The 22,132-nt window shown below is 36.4% G+C and overlaps 1 long non-coding RNA gene across 1 annotated transcript; it reads right to left on the reverse strand.

Moving 5' to 3' along the window:
- Nucleotides 1-7,524: 7,524 nt before the first annotated feature.
- Nucleotides 7,525-13,673, reverse strand: LOC125752502 (uncharacterized). Its single transcript, XR_007402145.1, has 2 exons — nt 13,521-13,673; nt 7,525-8,513 (listed from the first exon to the last, which is right to left on the reverse strand). It is a non-coding gene; the product is annotated as an uncharacterized LOC125752502 (long non-coding RNA).
- Between the last annotated feature and the right edge of the window lie 8,459 nt (nt 13,674-22,132).

The raw sequence follows: 22,132 nt of genomic DNA on the forward strand, positions 1-22,132 counted from the left end.
TATTGTTGTATTATCAATAGCCTATATTTAATGTTCTCCTATTTTAAATATTTGTCTTTATTATTTGGATTATAAGGTACATTCCTACAGTTCTCATTGGTATGACTAATTAAATTTTATATTGTTTTCATTAAAAAATAGGTCAAGTTTTACAAATGTTTAAATGTCTTATAATATTTTCATATCCCAGTGAGAGTGTCCCTCCCCTCCTACCAACCTCCCCATGCTTTGTTAGTCACTTACGCTTTTCATTTGAATTAATTGCTATCTCACCTCTTATCTATTTTATATGGTCAATATTTTCTTGAATTTTTAGGAGAACTCAATTATATTTTTCATATTTATCTTCACTGCTATTTTACTTGTTATGTTGACTTTTTCTCATTGGCTTTATTAAGGAATTCAGATGTTCTTTGTTTCCCAGTCGTTAAATGGGGAGAGCTCTGACTTGGCTCAGGTTTTGACATAAACAGAATAGGTAAATTATTTCTGCTCTTCTAATTCTTCAAGTCAGAAATGCATCTGAATTGTAAAATGTGTCCCCAACTAGTATTCTACTGAAATGAAAAGGGGGGAAAGGAATGAAAGGGCTTTCTTTTTTTTTAATGACAGGAACTTATTACTGGAATATTTGAAGCATGAGCGCCTGTAACCTGTTACACACCAACACTCCAGCTTTTTCTATCTCTGTCCTCCCTGTGATGAACTTCACATCTTAAGCTCTGACAGGCCACTGGATGTCCAGCTCAGCCCTGAAATGGAAATGAATGAGAACTAGAGCATCCAATGTGGTTCACATTCTTGGAAAAACAAAACAAAACAAAATTTAAAAAAACAGAGGCTACTCCTGTAAGGTGTATGGATGTAAGTTTTGGCAAGAAAATGGAACATATATTTATCCTTTCTGGTATGGGAAGACTTGTTTTCTCTGGGATTGGATGGAAACCTGCCATCATCTTCTCAACACCTTTCATTTTTTTTGTGTTAAGGTCCTATCTCTGCTATGGCTGGTGACGATTTCTTTGGGACCTGGAAAACTCTTGACCAGAGGTTCAGGTTTTAGTAGTTTGTTTTGTTTTTAAGAAGGAGAGAGAGAGAGAGAGAGAGAGAGAGAGAGAGAGAGAGAATGTGTACGCACATGCAGTGGAGAGGGGCAGGGAGAGAATCGTAAGCAGGCTCCATGCCGATGTGGAGACCAAAACAGCTAGATCCTACCACCCTGAGATCATGACCTGAGTGAAATCAAGAGTTGATGTTTAATGGACTGAGCCACCCAGGCACCCCCAGTTCTTAGTAGTTTTATAACATTGTATCTTTTTTCTGTGTTCTCATGAGTATTTCAATAGGAACTCAGCAGCCCTTGTTGGAAGTCACTATTTCAAACTGTAGAATTTCTTTATTTTTTGCTGTATATTTCATTAAAGCAACTGGTAGTAGAAAATCATCTAAGATTTTGGCAATAGATTGTTGGTTTTTCCTTGTAAAGATGAAATTTGGGTACTGTTCCATATTTTTTCAAATACTTGAAATATTTTGTGAAAATTGGGCAACGAAATGTCTGGTGACTTCTTAAATTCTGACTTTTACTTTGGATTTTTTATGAACACAAAATAAGCCAACTCAGCTTTCCATATTTTTTCAAATTATTTGGTCATAGCAGAGAAGATATTTCTCCAATACTGTTTAGTCACACTTCTCAGGGGAGAAGTTCTCTATAGTTCTGTGTCAGTAGTAAACCAGCATAAGCTGACAGATAATGATGTGACTACCCACACGCCTGTGTCTTATTTGGGTGACGTTTCCCCAGGGCAATGCAACCACAGAACAGAATTCTCTATGTATGTGGACTGGAAGACTACATGTTATTAAACTCAGTTTGAACAGTTGACATCAAGAAATCTCAAATGTTTTGACCTGTTTTAAGTAGGTCACAAAATTGTGTCTCACCCAACTTCTCCATTCCTATTATTGTTTTTCCATCTTACTCTTCTGAAAATAATTGACTTTCATGCAACCCTTTTATCTTTTTTAAAAGCTGAAAGAGGGCCTTTATAAGCAGTGGAGTAGGCAAAAAAAAAGGAAAGAAAAAGCTTCAAAGGAAAACTGAAGCACAACTTGAAACTGTGTCACAGAGCTGGGAGCTGCTGAAACACACACACAAAAAAATGATTTCAGACTTACGGCAAGTTGCCTGAACAGAGCATGACTTCTCCAGTAACTTCTTTGGAGAGTTATAAGCAGCGATGCCCTCACTGAATCACAGCTTCCAACCCCAGTTGAGGAGGCGTCTCTCCTTTCGATCAGTGCTAACGGGGGTTGACAACAAGCTGGCTAGCTTTTGACTCATTCCACTAAGGTTGTCCTGTTTGTGTATCTGTACTCCTGTCAGGGCCCTGTTCCTTTTTCTAGAATCATAAAACAAAGGAAGGGGAAAAGAGAATATATCAAGGTGTTTGATGGAAGAAACCATTCAGTGCTATTCTCTTCTCTTTCCTCAACTCGGACCCAGTCCAAGTCACAACCACAATATTTAGATGTGAAATGTCATTGATAATGTGAAAAAATATGCCGTAATCATATGAACAGCACACTCAGTAGAGTTCTCTCATGTTTGCAGGGCATGATCTTTATCTATTCATAAGCAACAGATTACTGAATGCTTTAGACAACAACCACCTGAATATGCCTCACTGTTTTGTAAGGTATGAATATGGGCACAGCTCCTGGGTGGCTTTCCTGTTTCATGCCCTAGCAATGCCCCAGTGGTAGTATCTGGCTGGCGGTTAGATGGATCTGGATGGTTCAGGATGGCTTCACTCCTCTGTCTGGCACGTGGGGGAGGAAAGACTGAAGGCTGAGCTCAGAACCCCTCTTCCATATAATTTTAGGGCCTCCCCAGATGGTCTTCCCACCTAAGTAGTTGGACATTTGGACATCTTTTATGGTAACTCAGGCTCCAAGAGGCTAAGATGGAAGTTGCTACATGTTTTAGAGTGTGAGCACAGACCTCTATTGATCAAAGCAGTTTTGAGCCAGCCCAGATTCAAAGGAAATAAGAATAGACTCCAACTTTCCCTGAAAAAGAAAATTAAAGAATGTGTGGCATTCTTTTATACACCTCAGGACGTGATACGTATTCGGTGCTTAATACCAACATATGGAATATTTCATGTCCTTCACTTCACTTCCATCTGTGCATTCGGCTCAATTCAGCACTGGGCAGACAAGAATTCAGGTTTTCTTATTTGTTTTCCTGACTATAATCGAATACAATTATGCGACAGAAAGACCGAGGGAGGGAGGGAGGTGGGCAAGGAAGGAGACAAGAAGGGGAAAGCTGAAAGCAGGGTTGGGGTGGGGGAGATGAAAGATATAGAAGATGAAAAAAAGGTGGAGGAAAAAAAACGGCTCTCCTACTTAATTTCTTCAACTCAGACCCAAATTAATTGTGTCCTACCAAGTATCCCTCAATACAAAATAAGCTTTATTTCTGTGCTGGCTATCCCTAAGTAAAATGTTTTAAGCTGTTATGACTACTAGAAGGGAAGGATTGTTTCTTTTGTTTGCTTATTCCATGGCTTTTTCAGTATCTGACACAATATGGTAGGAACTGTGTATATAATAAAACCAGGTCACATGAAAGAAAATATGACCGAATCTAAACATGCAACCAGATTGAGATATAATGAATGGATCACATGTACCGGCTTTATTGTTACATTAAATGCACCAATGTACATCACCTTTGTAGATATGATCTAAGTAAAGCAAAATTATTGAAATAATTAGATATTTGGAAATGGCCATAAGGTCCGTTTCCACATCTTTTTTTTTTTTTTAAGACTTTATCTATTTATTCATGAGAGACAGACAGAGACAGAGACACAGGCAGAGGGAGAAGCAGGCTCCATGCAGGGAGCCTGACATGGGACTAGATCCCAGGACCCCAGGGTTACACCCTGAGCTGAAGGCAGACGCTCAACCACTGAACCACCCAGGAACTTCTTTTACATTTTCCCTATAGATGATTGGAAACTTGTTTGAGGATATGTCTGAGACAAGTAAGTAAGGATTAACATATATCCAATGAACGTGACACTTATATTTTAGAATTAGGGTTTTTTCCCCCCTAAGGCACAGTGTCCTTATGCTTATTCAACACCAGGCCACCATTGCCCTATAGCATAACACTACCTATTTGTGTAGCAGAAACGTGACTTATTACCAGGCCTGTGTTTTGGGAATCTGAACTGAGAATGCCATCATGAGGAAGGAAGGCTGTTCTCAGAATCTCAAGTCATTAAAAACAAATCTATACAAATCTATATTGGAGATCTCAAGTCATCCTCAACTGAACACAAAGAATACCTTGTGAATATAGATTAAGAAACACATCTTCTCCAACGTTATATTTTTCTTTTATAATGTAGGGTGTAATGTAGATATGTAGATACATTTTTAGAACACAAATATCAAAAGTTCATGGAAATCTAAAACATGTAGCTTAACAAATACTATTATTAAGCTACATACCTAATAGAAATGATCCCTGGAAAGTAATTATCACATGACCATGATTTTGTCATTATTTTGTCAGTTTCTGGAATCAACCAAAATATGTATGTAAATTATTTTAAAAATTCATTTGGAAGTATCAGACTATAATGCTTTGATACAAACTTTATTAATTACCATAGAATTTAACTGAAGCCTCTGCTTCGTGTGTGTGTGTGTGTGTGTGTGTGTGTGTGTATACACGTGTAGTAGACATAGTAATTTCCTTGGGATGTCTGAAGCTTTATTCACATTAAGCTATGATGTGCCTTATCACTTGTTTATTTCTTTTTTTAAGATTTTATTTATTTATTCATGAGAGACACACAGGAAGAGGCAGAGACACAGGCAGAGGGAGAAACAGGTTCCCTGCAGGGAGCCCGATGGGGGACTTGATCCCAGCACCCTGGGTCATGCCCTGAGCTGAAGGCAGATGCTCAACCACCGAGCCACCCAGGTGTCCCATCTCACTTGTTTAAAATGGTTATTTAGGGGCGCCTGAGTGGCTCCATCAGTTAAGCGTTTGACTCTTGATTTCAACTCAGGTGATGATCTCAAGGTCGTGAGATCAACCCTGTATCGGGGCTCCATCCTGGGCATGGAGCCTGCTCAGGATTCTCTCTCTCCCTCTCACTTCCCTCCCGACCCCGCTCATGCTCTCTCTCTCCCCCAAAAATATGGTTATTTAAAGGAATCTGCATCATATTTCTCAAAGAAGAAGAAACAACAGAGATGATGTTTATATAGCACTATTGTTTTATTAAAACTATTCCTAGAGGCAAGAATCTCCACTATTTATTTAGAGGCTTATGATTTTTTAATATATTTTTTCTGGTTCAGAGAAAAATAATCAAGAGAAGTCAGCAACTTAACTTATGTATACATTATCCCATAAAGTTAATCTTTTACATTTTCTGGTATTTGTATACCAAAAACACTTCATATAGGAAATTTTAGGAACTGTGTGTTTGGGGCATGCTTTCCACAATTAACATGCATTTCAGTAGAAGATAAGTATCACTGTATTGAAAACTTAAACAATTTCTATTGTAGAACATTCTCAATTAAATTTTAGGATAATTTTTTTCCTCTTTAAACCCTGTAGCCAACTTACTTTAAAAATTTAAATAGATGTGGAAAAAAATGTATGCGACGATGGCTTGATAACAAATATGGAAATTAAAATGCTCATGCAATAATAATTTCAAGATACTTAAATCATTGCTTAAAATAAGTCCATGCGTATATACTTTGGACAGATAATGTAGCACATACTACGTGTCAGGTGCTAGGCTGCAGGCTGGAAATTTAATAATTAATGCATATGCTCTGAACACAGTTAAGAAGATTTTCTGTGAGAAAAGACATATCCAGCTTGACTCAAGGCATATTCTTTGGTGACATGAATATTTTAAATATTATTCTTTAACTCTAAAACATGGTCAGAATTTTTGCAGGTTAAGTCAAGAATCCAAAAAAGTTTAAAATTCATTATTTCTCTCAAAGTCAGAAAGGAGTGTAATCACTTAATCAAACACCTCATATAATCTACTAATTGTTCTACATTGTCCTTGACCAATAAAAATTCATTCAAGAGACAACCTGTTTCATTGTTTTCAGGTGCCTGTAGAGTACAGTATTTACTTAAACCCAAACTGCTGGTTGTCACTCACAGGTGCTTGTGGGAGGGGGGAAAGCAGGATATAGGCAGTTTTACTGTCTAAATCTTAATTCTTGAGACACCTGGGTGGCTCGGGGATTGCACCTGCCTTTGGCCCAGGGTGTGATCCTGGAGTCCCGGGATCGAGTCCCACATCAGGTTCCCTACAGGGGGTCTGCTTCTCCCTCTGCCTGTGTCTCTGCCTCTCTCTCTGGGTCTCTCATGAATAAATAAATAAAATATTTTTAAAAAATTAAAAAAAATAAATCTTAACCATTCTATCTATACCACCCAATTATATACGCATTTTTTTTATGGTCCCTCTTCCCCTATTAAAATACCGTCCACAAGAATGAGGATTTTGTTTTGTTGATCATTATTTCCTAAGCAGTTAGAACTCTTTCCCAATGAAAGATGCTCCATGAATATTGGATGAATAAACAGACACAGTATAATAGTCACAAAGTCGAGAGGGCAGATGCTATCGATGAGCCAGCACGTCTGCCTTGGGCCATCTGAGGCCACCGGCAGCTAGAGGCGGTTTGCAGCATTTCTTAACCAGAAGCCCTGGTCCGTCTCCCTTCTCTGCCTGAGAGCTTCTCCACCACTAAGGGAGCTTGCTCCCCACCATCAGATGCAATTCTGCAGCTTATCACCCTTGTGAGCAACGCTCCCCCTGGGGCAGGATGAGGGTTAACAGGAGAGTGCGAGGGTCAACCTGCTTCCAGTAGGTAAGAGGGTCCTGGGTGAGTTTCACGGTGATGCTCGGAGGGCCCTACACCCAGGCAGGATGGAGCCGTCGTCGCTCTTAGGAGCAACTTCCTCATGAATATGTTCACTGTGGGCTCTTCTCTGTCCCACTCTCCTCTCTCTCCGCCTGGGCTTCTCAGGACTACACTGTGGAGAACCCAAACTATGGACACTTAAAAGTCATTAATGAGCAAGTGGGTAATGATTAAACTTTTTTATTCTGTTATTTGTCTGGATCAAGGGAAAAAACAACTAATTCAAGAGTCATTAAAATTATGCATCAAACAACTCAGTCAATACTTACAAAGTACTAATAGGTTTCAAGCAGGTTTTGTCCAGGAGGGTGTATTCATCCTTATGCTTTATGCCAGTGCCTACATCCCTGCCGCTCCTAGGTACGTTTCTAGGTTTAAACTGTAGAAAAGAACTCATCTTAAATAAAGCACAGAGAATCTTATTTCATGTTTAACAGTTATTTTTCCTGGAACTTCAAAAATTACATTTCTTTTTTTTTAATTTATTCATTTATTTGATAGAATGAGCACAAGCAGGGGACAGGCGGGGGGCGGGGGTGAAGTAGAAGCTGGTGCCCTGAGAAACACGGAGCCCGACGTGGAACTCGATCTCAGGACCCTGGGATTATGACACGAGCAGAAAACGTTCAACAGACTGAGCCACCCAAGTGCCCTAGATTTCAAGAGAAGCAGTTAAAATACAGAAGAGTGACTTTTTTTTGTGTATATTATCAGTAAGAATCTTTAGGCTTTGTGTATAATCCTTCCAAATGTCATCTTGAAGATTGTTTGTTTTCTAGTGAATCTTTCAAGTACATTCCATCTTTGAAACATCTCTTTTTGAAAAGAAGATCTTTAAACACAAAGTTGAAAAGAAATTTGCGATAACTAATTTTACCTTTAGGTGAGGAACCTCAAAACTGATATGTTTTTATTGCTATATCACTTAGCAATAGTACTTTTTGATGTTTGGCATATTGATCTTGTGTGATTTAGCAAAATCACATAAAATGGGATCCATCCTTTTCGTTACCAAAAACATACCACTCGCTAACCTATGTGAAGACAAAGTGAAAAAGAAGAGAGACTCTTTCGTTGATGAGAAGGTTGTATCTCAGCACCTCTCTGGGTATGTGCCACGTAAGAAGGTCGCATTAAAATTGCTCCACCTTGTTGCTAAATCAGATGACCATAATGAGTTCTTTGGTGTTTATATAAGCCTCATAATCACAGCGTTTGGAAAAAAAAAAAAACAGGCAAATTTATTTCACTTTTATGTAATAGTTCTAAATTAATCGTCAGCCTTCACAAAACAATTCTGTTCTACGTGGATATTTGGCAGCTTGGATACCTCCAGCGTCATGAAACCACATCCCGTACAGCATTTCCATTGTCTCAACGCTGAATCAGCTTGGTCCCTAGCAGCTCTGTCAGTGGAGAGGATACGGCCACAATCCTGAGGACTCAACATGAGAGTGGAAAACATCACTTCTGCTCACACTCCATTGGTAATTTGCTTGGGTGGACGCTCCTCCCTGCGAGGGAAGAGAGAAATACGTTGTTCCCATGTTCCCAGAAGGAAGGAAAGATGGGTTTTGGAGGGCCGCTCACTATTCCCTAAGCAAACAGTCAAGGCTTTCGGTGTAATAGGTATGCCCATTACAGGTATAAAAACATTTTGTGTGATTTTAGGATTCTTGAGGTTGGTCTGAGTTTAAAAGGCGATATCTGTAATATTCATTCCCATTGTGTGTGCCTAAGAAATGGTGTCGACCGGTCTTAATGAACAAGGATTTTAGTTTCTAATGTATAAATTAAATCTAGTTTATGCCATGTTTTAATAAAATATCAATGCAAAACAATTAGTGACTTGTCATATTCAAAGAAGTTTAGTGACAAAACGTCTCCTGTAGGCGTGTCTAACTACTTGTGCACAGATTCATTTCAAACTCGTTACAGAATCGTTCTGATTAATAACATTGCTAGATTTTTGTCAAAGCTGAAAAATAGCAATTGCCATCACTGCACACATCCTTCCTTGGTGATGAAATCCATGACACCGTGCACGTAGGCAAGGACAGCTCCTTTTCTTTTTTCGATGACCGTATGCATATGTTAGTCACGTAAAAACAAATAATCTTCAAATCCTCTGCTACTGCAGCGCCTTTGAGAGCAGAAAATATCAATAATTTCCTCTTCCAACACATCTTAACATATAGGTGGAGACATTGATTAGCCAGATGCACAACATGTCTAGAAACATTCACACTTTGAATACTTGTCACTATAATTATAATTATTTAATAATTGTCTCAGCCTTTTATTTCAGAAACATGAGTCTTTGTATTGTTCTATTGTGTAGAGATTGAAAGCTATAGATTTAAAATTGATGATTTGTATACACTACTATAGCATTAATTTTACAACATAGAGAGGCAAAATGAGCCAGCTTGATGATGGTGTCATCTAGCTTCGTGAAATAATTTTTCAAGAATACTTATTTATGAAATAAAGTAGATCTAACAGTAGCACATAAAAAATGCAGGGGTATTTATCTATTTTGTATTATTTATTCATGATACTTCTCTTTTCCTCACTCTTGCCATGGTTTAATACGGAGGAAAAAAAAGTCTACTTTTCCAGTGACCTTTGCCTTGACCAGGTAATTTTTTTTCCTTTTTCTCTTTCTTTCTTTCTTTCTTTCTTTCTTTCTTTCTTTCTTTCTTTCTTTCTTTCTTTCTTTCTTTCTTTCTTCTTTCTTTCTTTCTTTCTTTCTCTCTCTCTCTCTCTCTCTTTCTTTCTCTTTCTTTCTTCCTTCCTTCCTTCCTTCCTTCCTTCCTTCCTTCCTTCCTTCCTTCCTTCCTTCCTTCCTTCCTTTCTTTCTTTCTTTCTTTCTTTCTTTCTTTCTTTCTTTCTTTCTTTCTTTCCTTCTTCTTTCTTCTTTTTGCCAGTGGAATACAAATAGAACAGATTTACCATTACCGAGCAGAGGTTTTTAGAGATGTTGTGTGTTTGCACTGACCACTCTGGGAACACATCCCATGTAAGATAGGCCCCTTCATCCTGGATCCCAAAGCGAGGAAACACACAGAGCAGTGTCTCACCCAGCTTGCATCCTACGTCCAGGTCCAGCAACGATAAACCCTGTAGAGCACTCAAGAGTCACTATAGACTCTCAGACGCTGAAGCAAGACCTAAATGCAAGACATTATGAACATCAGAGTTGCCAGTTGAATGTTGTGTATGATCACGACAAAACCAGACTGATGCCAAGAGTGACACCAGATGTAGAACGTTGCCAGGACAAAACCTCAACAGCGTGGCATTGGCATTAGAGACTCATAGTTCAGGCATTCGGCTGTTATTGCAGATGCAAAATATTCAGCCCATGTAAAATAGTGAACAAAATTTGGTAAAACCGTCACCTGACATAACTTTGGGGTAGAACTGTTCCTAATGAGCCCTGGAACGAGGGCACAGGAGTTCCCCAAGCTGGGGTGGTTTCTGCTAGTTCTGAGCAGAAACAGGAAGAGGCACTGGATGTTTCTGTTTACTCCTCTGAATCCTTCCTCTTCCCTGAAACCCCACGTCCCAGAGGAGAGCTGCTCCTTTAGGTTGTGTCCTAGAATGAGAAGACTTAATCCCAACACTTAGTCTGTGGCCAATCACAGCTAAATCTAGCAGAGGTCATCTCTGCAAATCACAGCATATTGCTTAGTAGAGAAGCAGCCAAAAATGAATAGACCTGTGAGTCATTAACATTTGTCGCTGTCACTCACTGGTTTCCAGGGTTATTATATGCATATGGCAGGGCAGATACAGACAACTAGATTTTCCTTTACACTGAAATATATTGTTTGTCATTAAAATATTTTGAAAATAAATGCTTTGATTTTTTCTTTTCTACAATAATATTTTAAAGTGTTCATGAAATGGTTGCATTTATAATCCATCTAAATGTTCATCCTTTTATAGTTTTGTATTATTGCTGCCCCATGTCTTAGAATCATCATATAGTCTTTTTTTTTTGAAGTACTACTTTGCCTAATGTATGTGTCTGGGATATCAGACTTCAGATTCTTAAAGGAAAAAATTAATTGTTGATTACAATCAGCAGTTGAGCCAATTAAAAAAATAATTTCTGCTAAAATAGTTCGTGTTTAAATTGCATGTAATATTCTCATTAAAGGAATACATCAATAATTTACCTAGAGATAATGTTTTAGCAGGCAATGTTTAAAAGAATTTAGACCAATGAATTGCGTAATCATTCACAAATCAGTCATTATCTATCAAAGATTCCTTCAATAATTTGTCTAATGTTCAAATTTTAGATTTGTAATTACAAGGTTTTAAGGGTACTCCAATCAGCTGTATAAATCTGTAACTTTCCCAAAAAATAAAATATTGTATACTAAATTGTATACTAATTGTATTGTATACTAAATCAGACTTTCTATGATGATTAGAAAGGTAAATTTATTTCAAAAATCAATGTGTTTGTAGCTGATATGCAGTCTTTTGATCTAAATTTCACGCTAAAATAAAAGTTGGTAATAAGGAGAAGAGAATATAATAATAGTTTTGATGCAAGCAGACCCAGTCGGAACCCAGGAGCAGGTCCCACAGGACTAGCCAATCGGGTCCTTGGCTGTGTGCAGGGCAGGAATCAAACATGAGCCAGAGGAACTGAAAAGAGGGGTTATTGTGTAGTGTAAACAACAGGCATAGCAGACAGAGTGTCTGGGCTTGGAAAGGAGAGTGAATCTTGATGTCACGTAGAGCTAGGGGGTTAAATTAGGAAAGGGTCGAGGGTACACATTCTTCCAGAAATTCAGGGTAGGTTCCAACCAAGGGCAGATGTGAAGTGAACAATAGGTGCTACTCCATAAATAATCAAAGGTAGGGGCATTGATGCCAGTGTCAGCCCAGGTTGGTTTGAAGCTAAGTCCTGGAACGTGTTTGGGATCTGGCTCTTGTTAGGTGTTATCAGGTGTTTGGGGCCTAGGGCAAAATTCAGAGAATGATTAACTTTCTTGCTTCCCCTAGAACTGGGAATGCAGCATCTTTGGCTTATTCAGAGGCAAAATGTGGAACATGAGTAAATGGGGCCTAGCAGAAAAGCAGCAGAGAGGGAGCCTTTCTCAAGTAGAGTCCCATCTGCCTACCACCACCCCCAATACTAGTTTCGACTCTTTCTTGTAAAATGATCCCTGAATAACTGCTGTGTCCTTTTTGAGTAACCTGATTTTCCTGAAGGTGGTTTTGTTAAGTCATCCCTACACTGAGTCAATTCAGTACCTCTTTCACTTATAAAATATATCTCAGTCTATGACTTATTGGTTGTGCAAAGTGAAGAAAAAACTCATTTTTGTCATATTTCCTCATTTAAATGTGGACAATAATATTCTCATGTAGTTACTGTGAGTAAAATATCTTAACACAAAACAGAGTATCCAGTAAATGATAAGTATATAAATGTTCGTGCATTTCCACATCACTGAGACATCCCCACCTCCTCCCTGTGTAATCACCTATCTTGTTTCCAGAAGTCTTCTTTATTCTTAAAAATAAATTTTCTCTTCGTACTTAGCAATGCCTACGGGTAGTAGACAAAATATGTCCTTATACAAAGGAAAGCAACGTGCGTCCTGTATACATAGCGGTTATAATCCTCAACATTGATGTAAGTAGCTATACTCTTAGAGAATTATACATGGATATGTACGTGCACGTGCCTGGGTGCCTTTACCTACATGTTCAGATTAGTAGAGAAGAGGGAAAACGATATACTTTGTAATAGACAATACAGCCTCTGTTGGAGTATAGATGATAAATAACAATAACGTGTGGCCTTTGAGTCATTTTGGAGGTCACCCTTCTTCTCAAATACAAATGAATCAAGTCAAATTCTTTAAAAATTTTAATTAAAAAGAAAAAAAAATTTAATTAAAAAAAAGAAATTTAAAAATTTCTTTTTAAAAATTTGATGAGCATTATTAAGACTCATGTTTCTAACAAGGGCCCATTTGTTGGGCTGTCACAATAAAAATTAACACCAGCATTTATGAGGCCCTGGCTCTTTTCTCCTGGAGGAACTATCTTGCCCATTGTTTGTCATGACCCCTGGCTCTACACATCGAGAAACGCCTCCTGTCCATCGAGCTCTTTGGTCACAGCTTCTGTGAACGGGTATTCTGGGGCCCTCCACCCTGGGTATCGTACTCCCTCTAAAGCCTACTGCTTATGGAAGACTAATGGTCTCAGTGATTCCAAAAGTCAATGGTGTGTTTAGTTCAACCTCATGGTTTCTTTGCAAACAAGACCCCTTCACAAGTCCAAGTTCGCTAGACATTGCGTTCGTCCCTAAGGGCAGGCAGTTTTCCCCAATCAAAGGTATCAAATCTGCTTTATTTCCTGCTGCTTTGCTCCCATGTGCCCCACCTCAATTCAGGTCTCAAATTTGAGCACTCTCTCGTGCTCCCTTCCTCCCTCCCTCTCTCTCTCTCTTTCCCGCACACTGTCCAATAGAGATATTATACCAAAACTCTGGATCTTCCATTGTTTGGAGTTAGAATCGGTGGTTTCAGCTTGGAAAGCCCTTCATCCCTTCGTCTGTGCCCGCCAGCTGGCCAGTTCGTTCAGGTATAAACCCGTCTCTTCCCACACGGGTTTTAATCCAGCCCCACAGAAGCTCGCACAACCCAGCAAGGGTTCATATTCTTCCTGTTTCTAGCTTCTCCCCTGGAACAGCTGACCCAGCAAATACATGTGGTTTTTTTGGTTTTCTTTTTTCCTTCCTTGTTGCAGATGATGATTAAGTAAATCTTTTGCTGTTACAAACATGGATTACTGTTTTTAAAGTCTCCAGTATTAGTTTTCTCACTTTTTGCCATGCAGCTGTTAAGTCAATGCCACATATTTTTGGGTTTGGCTAAGACGGAGCCCTGCTTCAAAAAGTCGCTTTCTCTGTGAGCTAGGATGCTAATTTTCCATATTGTTAGGGACTATATTTAATAATGAGAAAGCAAAACTATCCATCCAGTGGTCTCCATAGACTGGTAGTTCAAAGAAGTCAAAAGGAATGTTCAAGAAACCAATTATTTAGTGATAAGTATGTAAAAACTGCAAAATATGAGAGGCAACTTGGGAAGTAATGGGAATGAAAGACAGCAAAGGTGACATCCCACTGAAAGAAGAGAGAAACAAACAAACAAAAAATATTAGCCCTTTGAAAATACCTGCATTGCACTTTATTAAATTATGAGTTGGGTATGATGCTTAAATAAGTCTTCCTCCAAAAAAAAAAAAAAAAAAGTCTTCCTCCAGATATCAAGGAGGCAGATGAAAAAAAAAAGAAAGCCTTCGAATAGAACAAGTAGATTGTTTGCTTATTACATCAACATCTTCAGAGGGTCCTGAGTTTTTAGAAAGAATAATAAATAACAAATAAGTTGTTTAGAAATGGCCAGTGGTACCATTCCCTGTGAGCCAAATAAGGACAAAAACATTAGCTCCAGAGTACTTATGCATATAGCTGGATATATAACATGGGGTTAATTAAAGGCACCTAGGGCATTATTCAAAGGTGGAGAGAGGCAAGTTTGAGGGAGGACCCCCTAAATATAAACAGAGTAGAGAAAAGGAAATTACTCTGTTAAAGAAATGAGCTTCAAGAAATTGATTTTTACTAATGATAACAAATAGAAATGTTCTCAGGAAAGCAAGTTCAAAAGGTAAATGAGTCCAGGAAATCACAAAGCCGACTTTCGGAAATCATTTCAGCTGTACTTTCTAAATGTTTATATTGAATAAGAAAAAGAATGAAAATAAACCATCCAAACTCATAGCTACATAATACTGTGAAATTTAAATCTGCTAACATGGAACGAGGGAAAGAACAATCAGGATAAAGGTAGTTCAAAGATACGCTTCTCCCAGAACACAAGGCAGAGGAACACCCTTTAAGATGTATTTTGTATTTAGGAAGAGATAACCGAAATAAAGCATCAGTGCTGCCCTTTAAGGTAAATGAAATAGATTTGATACTGGTGGAGCAATTAAAGCGTATAATCCTTTTTTTATATTTTATTTACATTTTATTTTATTTTTTTTCCCATTGCTAACAGTAATACATGCAGTATGGGAAAATGAGCTTGGATCTTACCCCTGCCGCTAGCTTTTCATTATTCTCCCAGACGCACCCGCTGTTGTCTGTCCTTGGAAATGCTTTCAAAGATAGTCTCAAATTATTTGGGTATGCACATGCATTGGCGTGTAAGCAGAAACATTTATACACCAAAAGGCAGCCCACTATACACAGTAGTCCGTACACTGATGTCTTTAATAAGTGATATATCTTGAAATTTTTTTGTAAGTATGTATGCAGCTTCTATATTCTTTTTAACAGCTGCGTATGTAGGCTTATGCACACGTATGCAGAGTCAGACCAGAGTTAAATATCGTCACATCCTCTAATACAAACCAAGTGATACAATTGCTGTCTTATAGGGTATGTAAAAAATCTTAAATTTGGTAAATATGTCTAACTGCATTATAGTTGAACTTCAAAACATCAAAGTACAATGCATATCATCTCACTTCCTCTAAGTATGGCATCAAAAGGTGCCTCCTGAAACCAGGAACGATGGCATATCATGATTTTGAGGGTTTTTTTTTTTATTATGAGTATGACCAAACACGTTTATGTGTTTGAAATCTATTTGTATTGTTTTTTTTTTTGCCCATACTGTATACTTTTATTTTTTTATAATAAATTTATTTTTTATTGGTGTTCAATTTACCATCATACAGAATAACACCCAGTGCTCATCCCGTCAAGTATTGGCTTTTAATTGAATTCTCGGTTCATATCCTTTTTGTTTTTTATTGTGCTCATGGGTATATTGACCTTTCAAATGTATTTGACGGGGAACTTAGCCCTTTTTATGTGAGCCGAGTTACAGATACATTCTCATTTTTCCCCTTGTCATTTTTATATACCTTTTTCTTTATACAATTATTTTAAAAGTACATGAAGTTATTACTTTTTATAATATGTAGATATTATGTTAGACTTATTTATTCCAATATTATAAGATTATCCCATATTTTTGGGACTTCTATGGTTTAATTTCTCATATTTAAATTCCAGATCCACTTAGAAATTTGAAATGCATAAGGTGGCAGGAGAGAATGGAACTTCGCTTCTTATGATGACAGTCCTGTTGTCCAGTGTCATTCATCAAATATTTATCTTCCCTGCTGTTATGATACATGACATTCAAAATTGTGGGTGGTTTTGGACTTTCTACTAATTTATTTATCAATAAAACACTTTTAAACATATTGTAATGGCAGTACTATTTTATATTGAATTTTGGTAAGCCTACGTAATTTCTCTTCTTTTTTTGGAGTTTACTTACTGGCTTGATGTGTGTGTGTGTGTGTGTGTGTTTCTAAGCCCCCAAATTATTTTTCTGTATTTATTGAGCCACAGTAAGTTTATATATAATTTATATATAAACTTTCAGAAAAGTTTTAAGACTTACTTAAAGTCTTTAGGATATTAAGTAGTCGATCAAAAAACATGAGATTTTTTTTATCCCAGGATGCCATTTTTTGTCTTTTTCAATTTCTGTGTTTTATAGCTGAGATAATTGTAGACTTAAATGCAATTGTAAAAAGTTTTTTTTTAAACTAATGATATTATAATGTGATTTTTAAACTCTTTAGCCTATTGATATGGTACATTACATTAATTGATTTCTGAATGTTAAATCTACCTTCCATAACTAGAATATCCTATTGAGTTGCAGAGTAGAACACTTTATTAGTATTTTTTGAAGATTTTATTTATTCACTTGAGAAAGAGAGTATGATTGGAGGGTGGGGGAGGAGACTCCCCACTGAGCAGGGATCCCAACATGGGGCTGGATCCCAGGGCCCTGAGATCATGGCCTGAGCCCAAGGCAGACACTCAACCACCTGGGCGCCCCAAGTATAATACTTTAATATATTATTAGATTTTATTTACAAATAGTTTGTTGAGAGCTTCTGCATCTGTATTAAAGAAGGATATTTATTGACTATAGTTTTCCTTTTTTGTAATGCATTTCCCTGCTCTGGTTATTAGTAGGTCATCAAATTATTTAATAGCTATAGGTCCATTTCAATCATTGATTTCTCCTTGTTTGAATTTTGGTTTGTGCTTTTCAATTATTCTATTTCATCTATATTATTAAATTTGAGGGCATGGAACTATCTGTATTATTCCATTATAATCCTTTTAAGGTCCATGAGATCCGAAGTGATGACACTCTTTCATTTCTGATATTTGTGATTTATGTCTTCTCTCCTTCATCTTTGTTAGACTCTCTGTGGGCTTTTCAATTTTCTTAGTCTTCTCAAAGAAGTACCTTTTGATTTTGTTGATTTTCCTCATTATTTTTTGTTTTCAGTTTTATGTATTCTGTAATTTTTATTATGTCTTCCCTTCTGTTTGCTTTAGATTTAAAACTGTTCTTTTACTCTCATTTCCTAAGGAAGAAGTTTAGGGTATTGATTTTGGATCTTTTTTTTCCCAGATGATGTAAATTTCCCTCTAAGCACTGCTTTTGCTGCATCACGCTCATGTTTTTTTAATATGTTTACATTTTTCTTACATTCAAAATATTTTCTTATGAGAATTTTTCACTAAGTCATGTGTTATATTAGAAATGTGTTGTATGGGCAGCCTGGGTGGCTCAGTGGTTTAGCACCGCCTTCAGCCCAGGGTGTGATCCTGGAGTCCTGGGATCGAGTCCCACGTGGGGCTCCCTGCATGGAGCCTGCTTCTCCCTCTGCCTGTGTCTCTGCCTCTCTCTCTGTGTCTCTCATGAATAAATAAAATCTTTAAAAAAAAAAAAAAGAAATGTGTTGTTTGATCTCCAAATATTTTAATATTTTGGGATTTTCTAGCTGTCTTTATGTTTTGGGTTCTAGTTTAAATTCAATGTGTTCTGAGGGCATTGTATGATTTCTGTTCTTTTAAATCCATTGAACTGTGTTTAATGGTGTGGAATGTGGTCTATCATGGTGAATGTTCCATATGAACTTGAGGATAACATGTCCTTTGCTTCTGTTGGATGGACCTTTCCATATGTTCAGATAGCAGGCATTTCCTGTTAGGGGTGAGTTCTTCTATTCTCTGCTTCCCTTGAACCAACCAAGATCAACAATTATATGGCTGCTAACCCGGTCATCTCTCTCATCACCCCCTACTTCCTTGCCTCATTGAGAGATTGATTCCTTCAAATTTCTTATCTATATAATTCCTCAGGGAACTATCTCTTTTGCTTATCCTTAGACTCTTGAAATCAAATGGAATCATTCTAGACCACGCACTGATATATCTTTTGTTTCAATTAAGTATGATAGGTTTTTCAGAAAAAGCAGACTCCTGTCTTTGGAGTATGGCTGATACTGTTGGTTCTACAGGACTGTCTGACACCCACAATGATAAGTAGGTCAACATACTGTGTCAGATCTTTCAGAGTTTTGTCAGGCTGGGCCACTCACATGAAAATTGTTTAACATGACTCTAATAGGAATAATTTTCTAAAAAAAACATTCTAAAATAAAAATATTTGAAAAAATTCTATTAAAAATAGCACAGCTATGGGCGAAATGTATAGCAGTTCATTAAAGTGTGTTAATAAGCTGGTGGGGGTGCAGAATTAGTAATTGGAAAAATGTATTAGAAATTAAGCAAACACCTTATTATATACCTATCATAAAAACCAATATTTGAAACAACCATTTTATGTTTTGTATGAAACATTTGTTGTAATGAATGTAATTTAAAAGAAGCAGAGACAGTGATGAGGTAACAAGGTTTATATGATCTCAGGACCCTTTCCCTCTAATTAATTAATTTATTTTTTTTAAAGGGAAAGAGGGGCGTGCACATGCATTTATGAGCAGACGGGCGGAAGGGGAGAGGGAGAGAGAGAATCTTAGGCAGGGTCCATGCTCGGCACAGAGCCTGACATGGGGCTCTATATCAGGACCCTGAGCTCGTGTCCTGAGTGGGAATCAAGAGTCAGCCAGCTTACCTGACCAAGCCACCTAGGTGCCCCACAGTATGCTTTCTCTTAAGCAAATGTGCTCAAAAATCATTTATAACATGCATATCTATCTCTTACAAACTGGAACTGTGATAGAAAACTATAAATGTAATAGAAATTCAAGCAGTTGATAGGGGAAAAAAAGAAAAAGAAAAAGATCTTTGTAACATTTACATAATCTCCTGGTACTGAAGTGTATATTGTTTCAAATGACTGTTATTTACTTAATAATCTATAAAAAGTCATCTGACTTCTCCATAGATTTTTCTCATGCCAAAGCCCATTAGAGTCTTTCCAGTGAAATATTAAACCCTTAGGTTATAAAACTTACAAATGAGCCATTACTGTCTATTAGGTCAGTACAGGTATAAGTATAGGCCATCTCTTGGTTAAAATGGCTTGTAATATCTCAAAGATAAAAAATATCAAGCCTTCACTGCAATGATTTACTATAAAAGATGCCATAAAAATAAAATGCATACATTTTCAAGAAAAAAAAATCACTTGTGAGATGTTTGAAAAGAATTTAATCTCTAAACATTTTAAAAGGCATTATATTTCAAAAAATATTTTGCAGCTGTAAATTTTTTAGAAAGATATATATTTAGAGATTACTCAGATGCTAGTCTAATTTATTCTGTTATGCGGGAACAAAACTGGAGGAATTATCCTAATTTATATCTAAGGCTGGAAGCACAAGACCAGAGATGAAGCTGGAAAAATATCAATGTGGGAAAGAGGAAAAGACACCGAGGAGTGTAGAGATCTGTGTCTTAGTCTGGGCTCCGCCACTAACTAGCTGTTATCCTAGCAAGGCGGTTCCCCTTTTGTGCTTTTGATCTCACTGTCTCTAAAACAAAGAGCTTATCGTATAATGTCTAAGGACAATCTCTGGCTAAATTAAGTCCTTAATTGTAAGTGCCTTACTTAAAGGAAATTGAATTATAAATTCAAATACGATTTTTAATTAAATAAACAGATATGCTTCGAGTATCTAACACTACCAGTAGAGTGTCAAACTAAGAAAGCTCTCTAAGTAACCGGTATAGAAACGACATTATAACACGTATGCATTCCCAGGGAAATAAGAAAATATGTTTGTGAATCAAAACCGAGGTCGACATTGAACTTCAGAGGTTAGAACAATCACAAAATTCCTAATTGCTTTGTGGTATTGGACCCTGGAATGATAAAAGGACCCAGGTAAAAACTAAGAAGCTATTAATGTTAAGTATGAACTTTAGTTAATAATAATGGGTCTATAATATTTCATTAATTATGATAAATATATATTACTAATGTAAGACGTTAGTAATAAAGGAAACTGGGCTTGAGCGTATGGAAACTTTAACACCTTCACAACTGTCCTGTAAATCTAAATGTATTCTAAATTCATTTTTTCCAAGTGAAAATTTGTCTAGTTAGCCTAGCCAGTTTGTCAATTTTATTGAAATTTTCAGACAACTAGCCTTTGGCTTTATTTTTTTTCCTGTTGTTTTAAATTTAGCTGATTTCTATTTTTTTTTCTTTTATTGTTTCTTTTCTTCCTTTCGGCTTTAGGCTTACCTTATTCTCATTTTTTCTGTTTTCCTAAAGTGAAAGCCTAGATTACTAATTTTATATCAACTTTTTTTCTGACATGCTTATTCCATGCTATAAATTTTCTTTTAACCACTGCCCTTGCATGCCACAGACTTGTGTGCATTGTATTTTTATATTCACTTCAAAAAATTTTAATTTATATTTTTACTTTTTCTCTGATCTGTAAATTATTGGTAGTGCTGATTAATAGTTATCTAGAGGCTTTCTAGTTATCTATTTTTTATCTCTCTATTTTTGAGTCTTGTTTAATTCCATTTTGTTCTAAGAATGAACAGATTGGAGTAATTTCCAGTTTATATAATTTGTATGCAATTTGTATAGTTTCTATTTTTAAATTTGTGAAAGTATGTTTCATGGCCCCAAAGGTGGCAAATCTTGGTTAGTATTTTATATGACTTGAGAATAATGTGCATATTATATTTTCTGCTTTTGTTAAATTGAGCATTCTATAAAAGTCCCTTAAAACAAGTATATTTATCTTGCTGTTCAGGTCAGTTATATCCTACTGATTTTTTTCTGTTTGGCCTTTAATTTACTAAATGAAAAGTACCAAAGCGTCCAACTAAAATAGTGGATTTATCTATTCTATTTTTAGTTCTATCAGTTTTTTCCTCATGTGTTTTGGCACTCTACTGTTGGGTTCATATACATTTGTTTTATTTTCTTGGAGGATCAATCCTTTCTCATTATTTAATGTACCTCTTCATCATTGATAATGACCCTTGTTCACCAGTCTGCTTTGTCTGCAACTGGTATAACTAATTCAGATTTATTTTGATTAATGTTGGCATAAAATATTTTTCTCCATCTCTTTGCTATCCTTGTATCTGTTTCCTTGTATTTAAAATGAATGAATTACTTTTAGACAACATATAGGATCTTGGTTTTGTTTGTTTGTTTATCAATTCTGACAATTTGTCTTTTAATTGATGTATTTAGACCATTTATATTTAAATATTGATATAATTGAATAAACATATACCATATTTTTAACTTCTGTATGTTGCATTTGTTCTTTGTTTCATTTCTCCCCCCTTTTCTGCTTTTTTTAATTGAGCATTTTATAGGATTATCTCTCTTAGCCCATCAATTATACTGCTTTTAAAAAAAATTAGTGGTTGCTCTAGAATTTTCAATACACATATTTAACTACTCTAAATCTACCTTCAAATAACATTATACTGCTTCATATATATAGTAAAAATACCTCAACTAGAGAATTCCTAATTCTTTCGTCTCATTTCTAGTAATATCACCATCATTCATTTTACTTATCCATGTGATATAATCCCCAAAACATTGCTACTAAAGTAAGCAATGGATTAAGATCACTAATTACATAAAATATTTCACCTTCATTTACTCCTTCTTTGTGTTCTTTTTCCTTATACTGATCCAAGTTTTTTATCTATATGCTATTCTTTCTGCATTTAGAATTTCTTCTA

The sequence above is a fragment of the Canis lupus genome, chromosome 14, assembly GCF_003254725.2.
Source record: "Canis lupus dingo isolate Sandy chromosome 14, ASM325472v2, whole genome shotgun sequence".
Classification (NCBI taxonomy): Eukaryota; Metazoa; Chordata; class Mammalia; order Carnivora; family Canidae; genus Canis; species Canis lupus.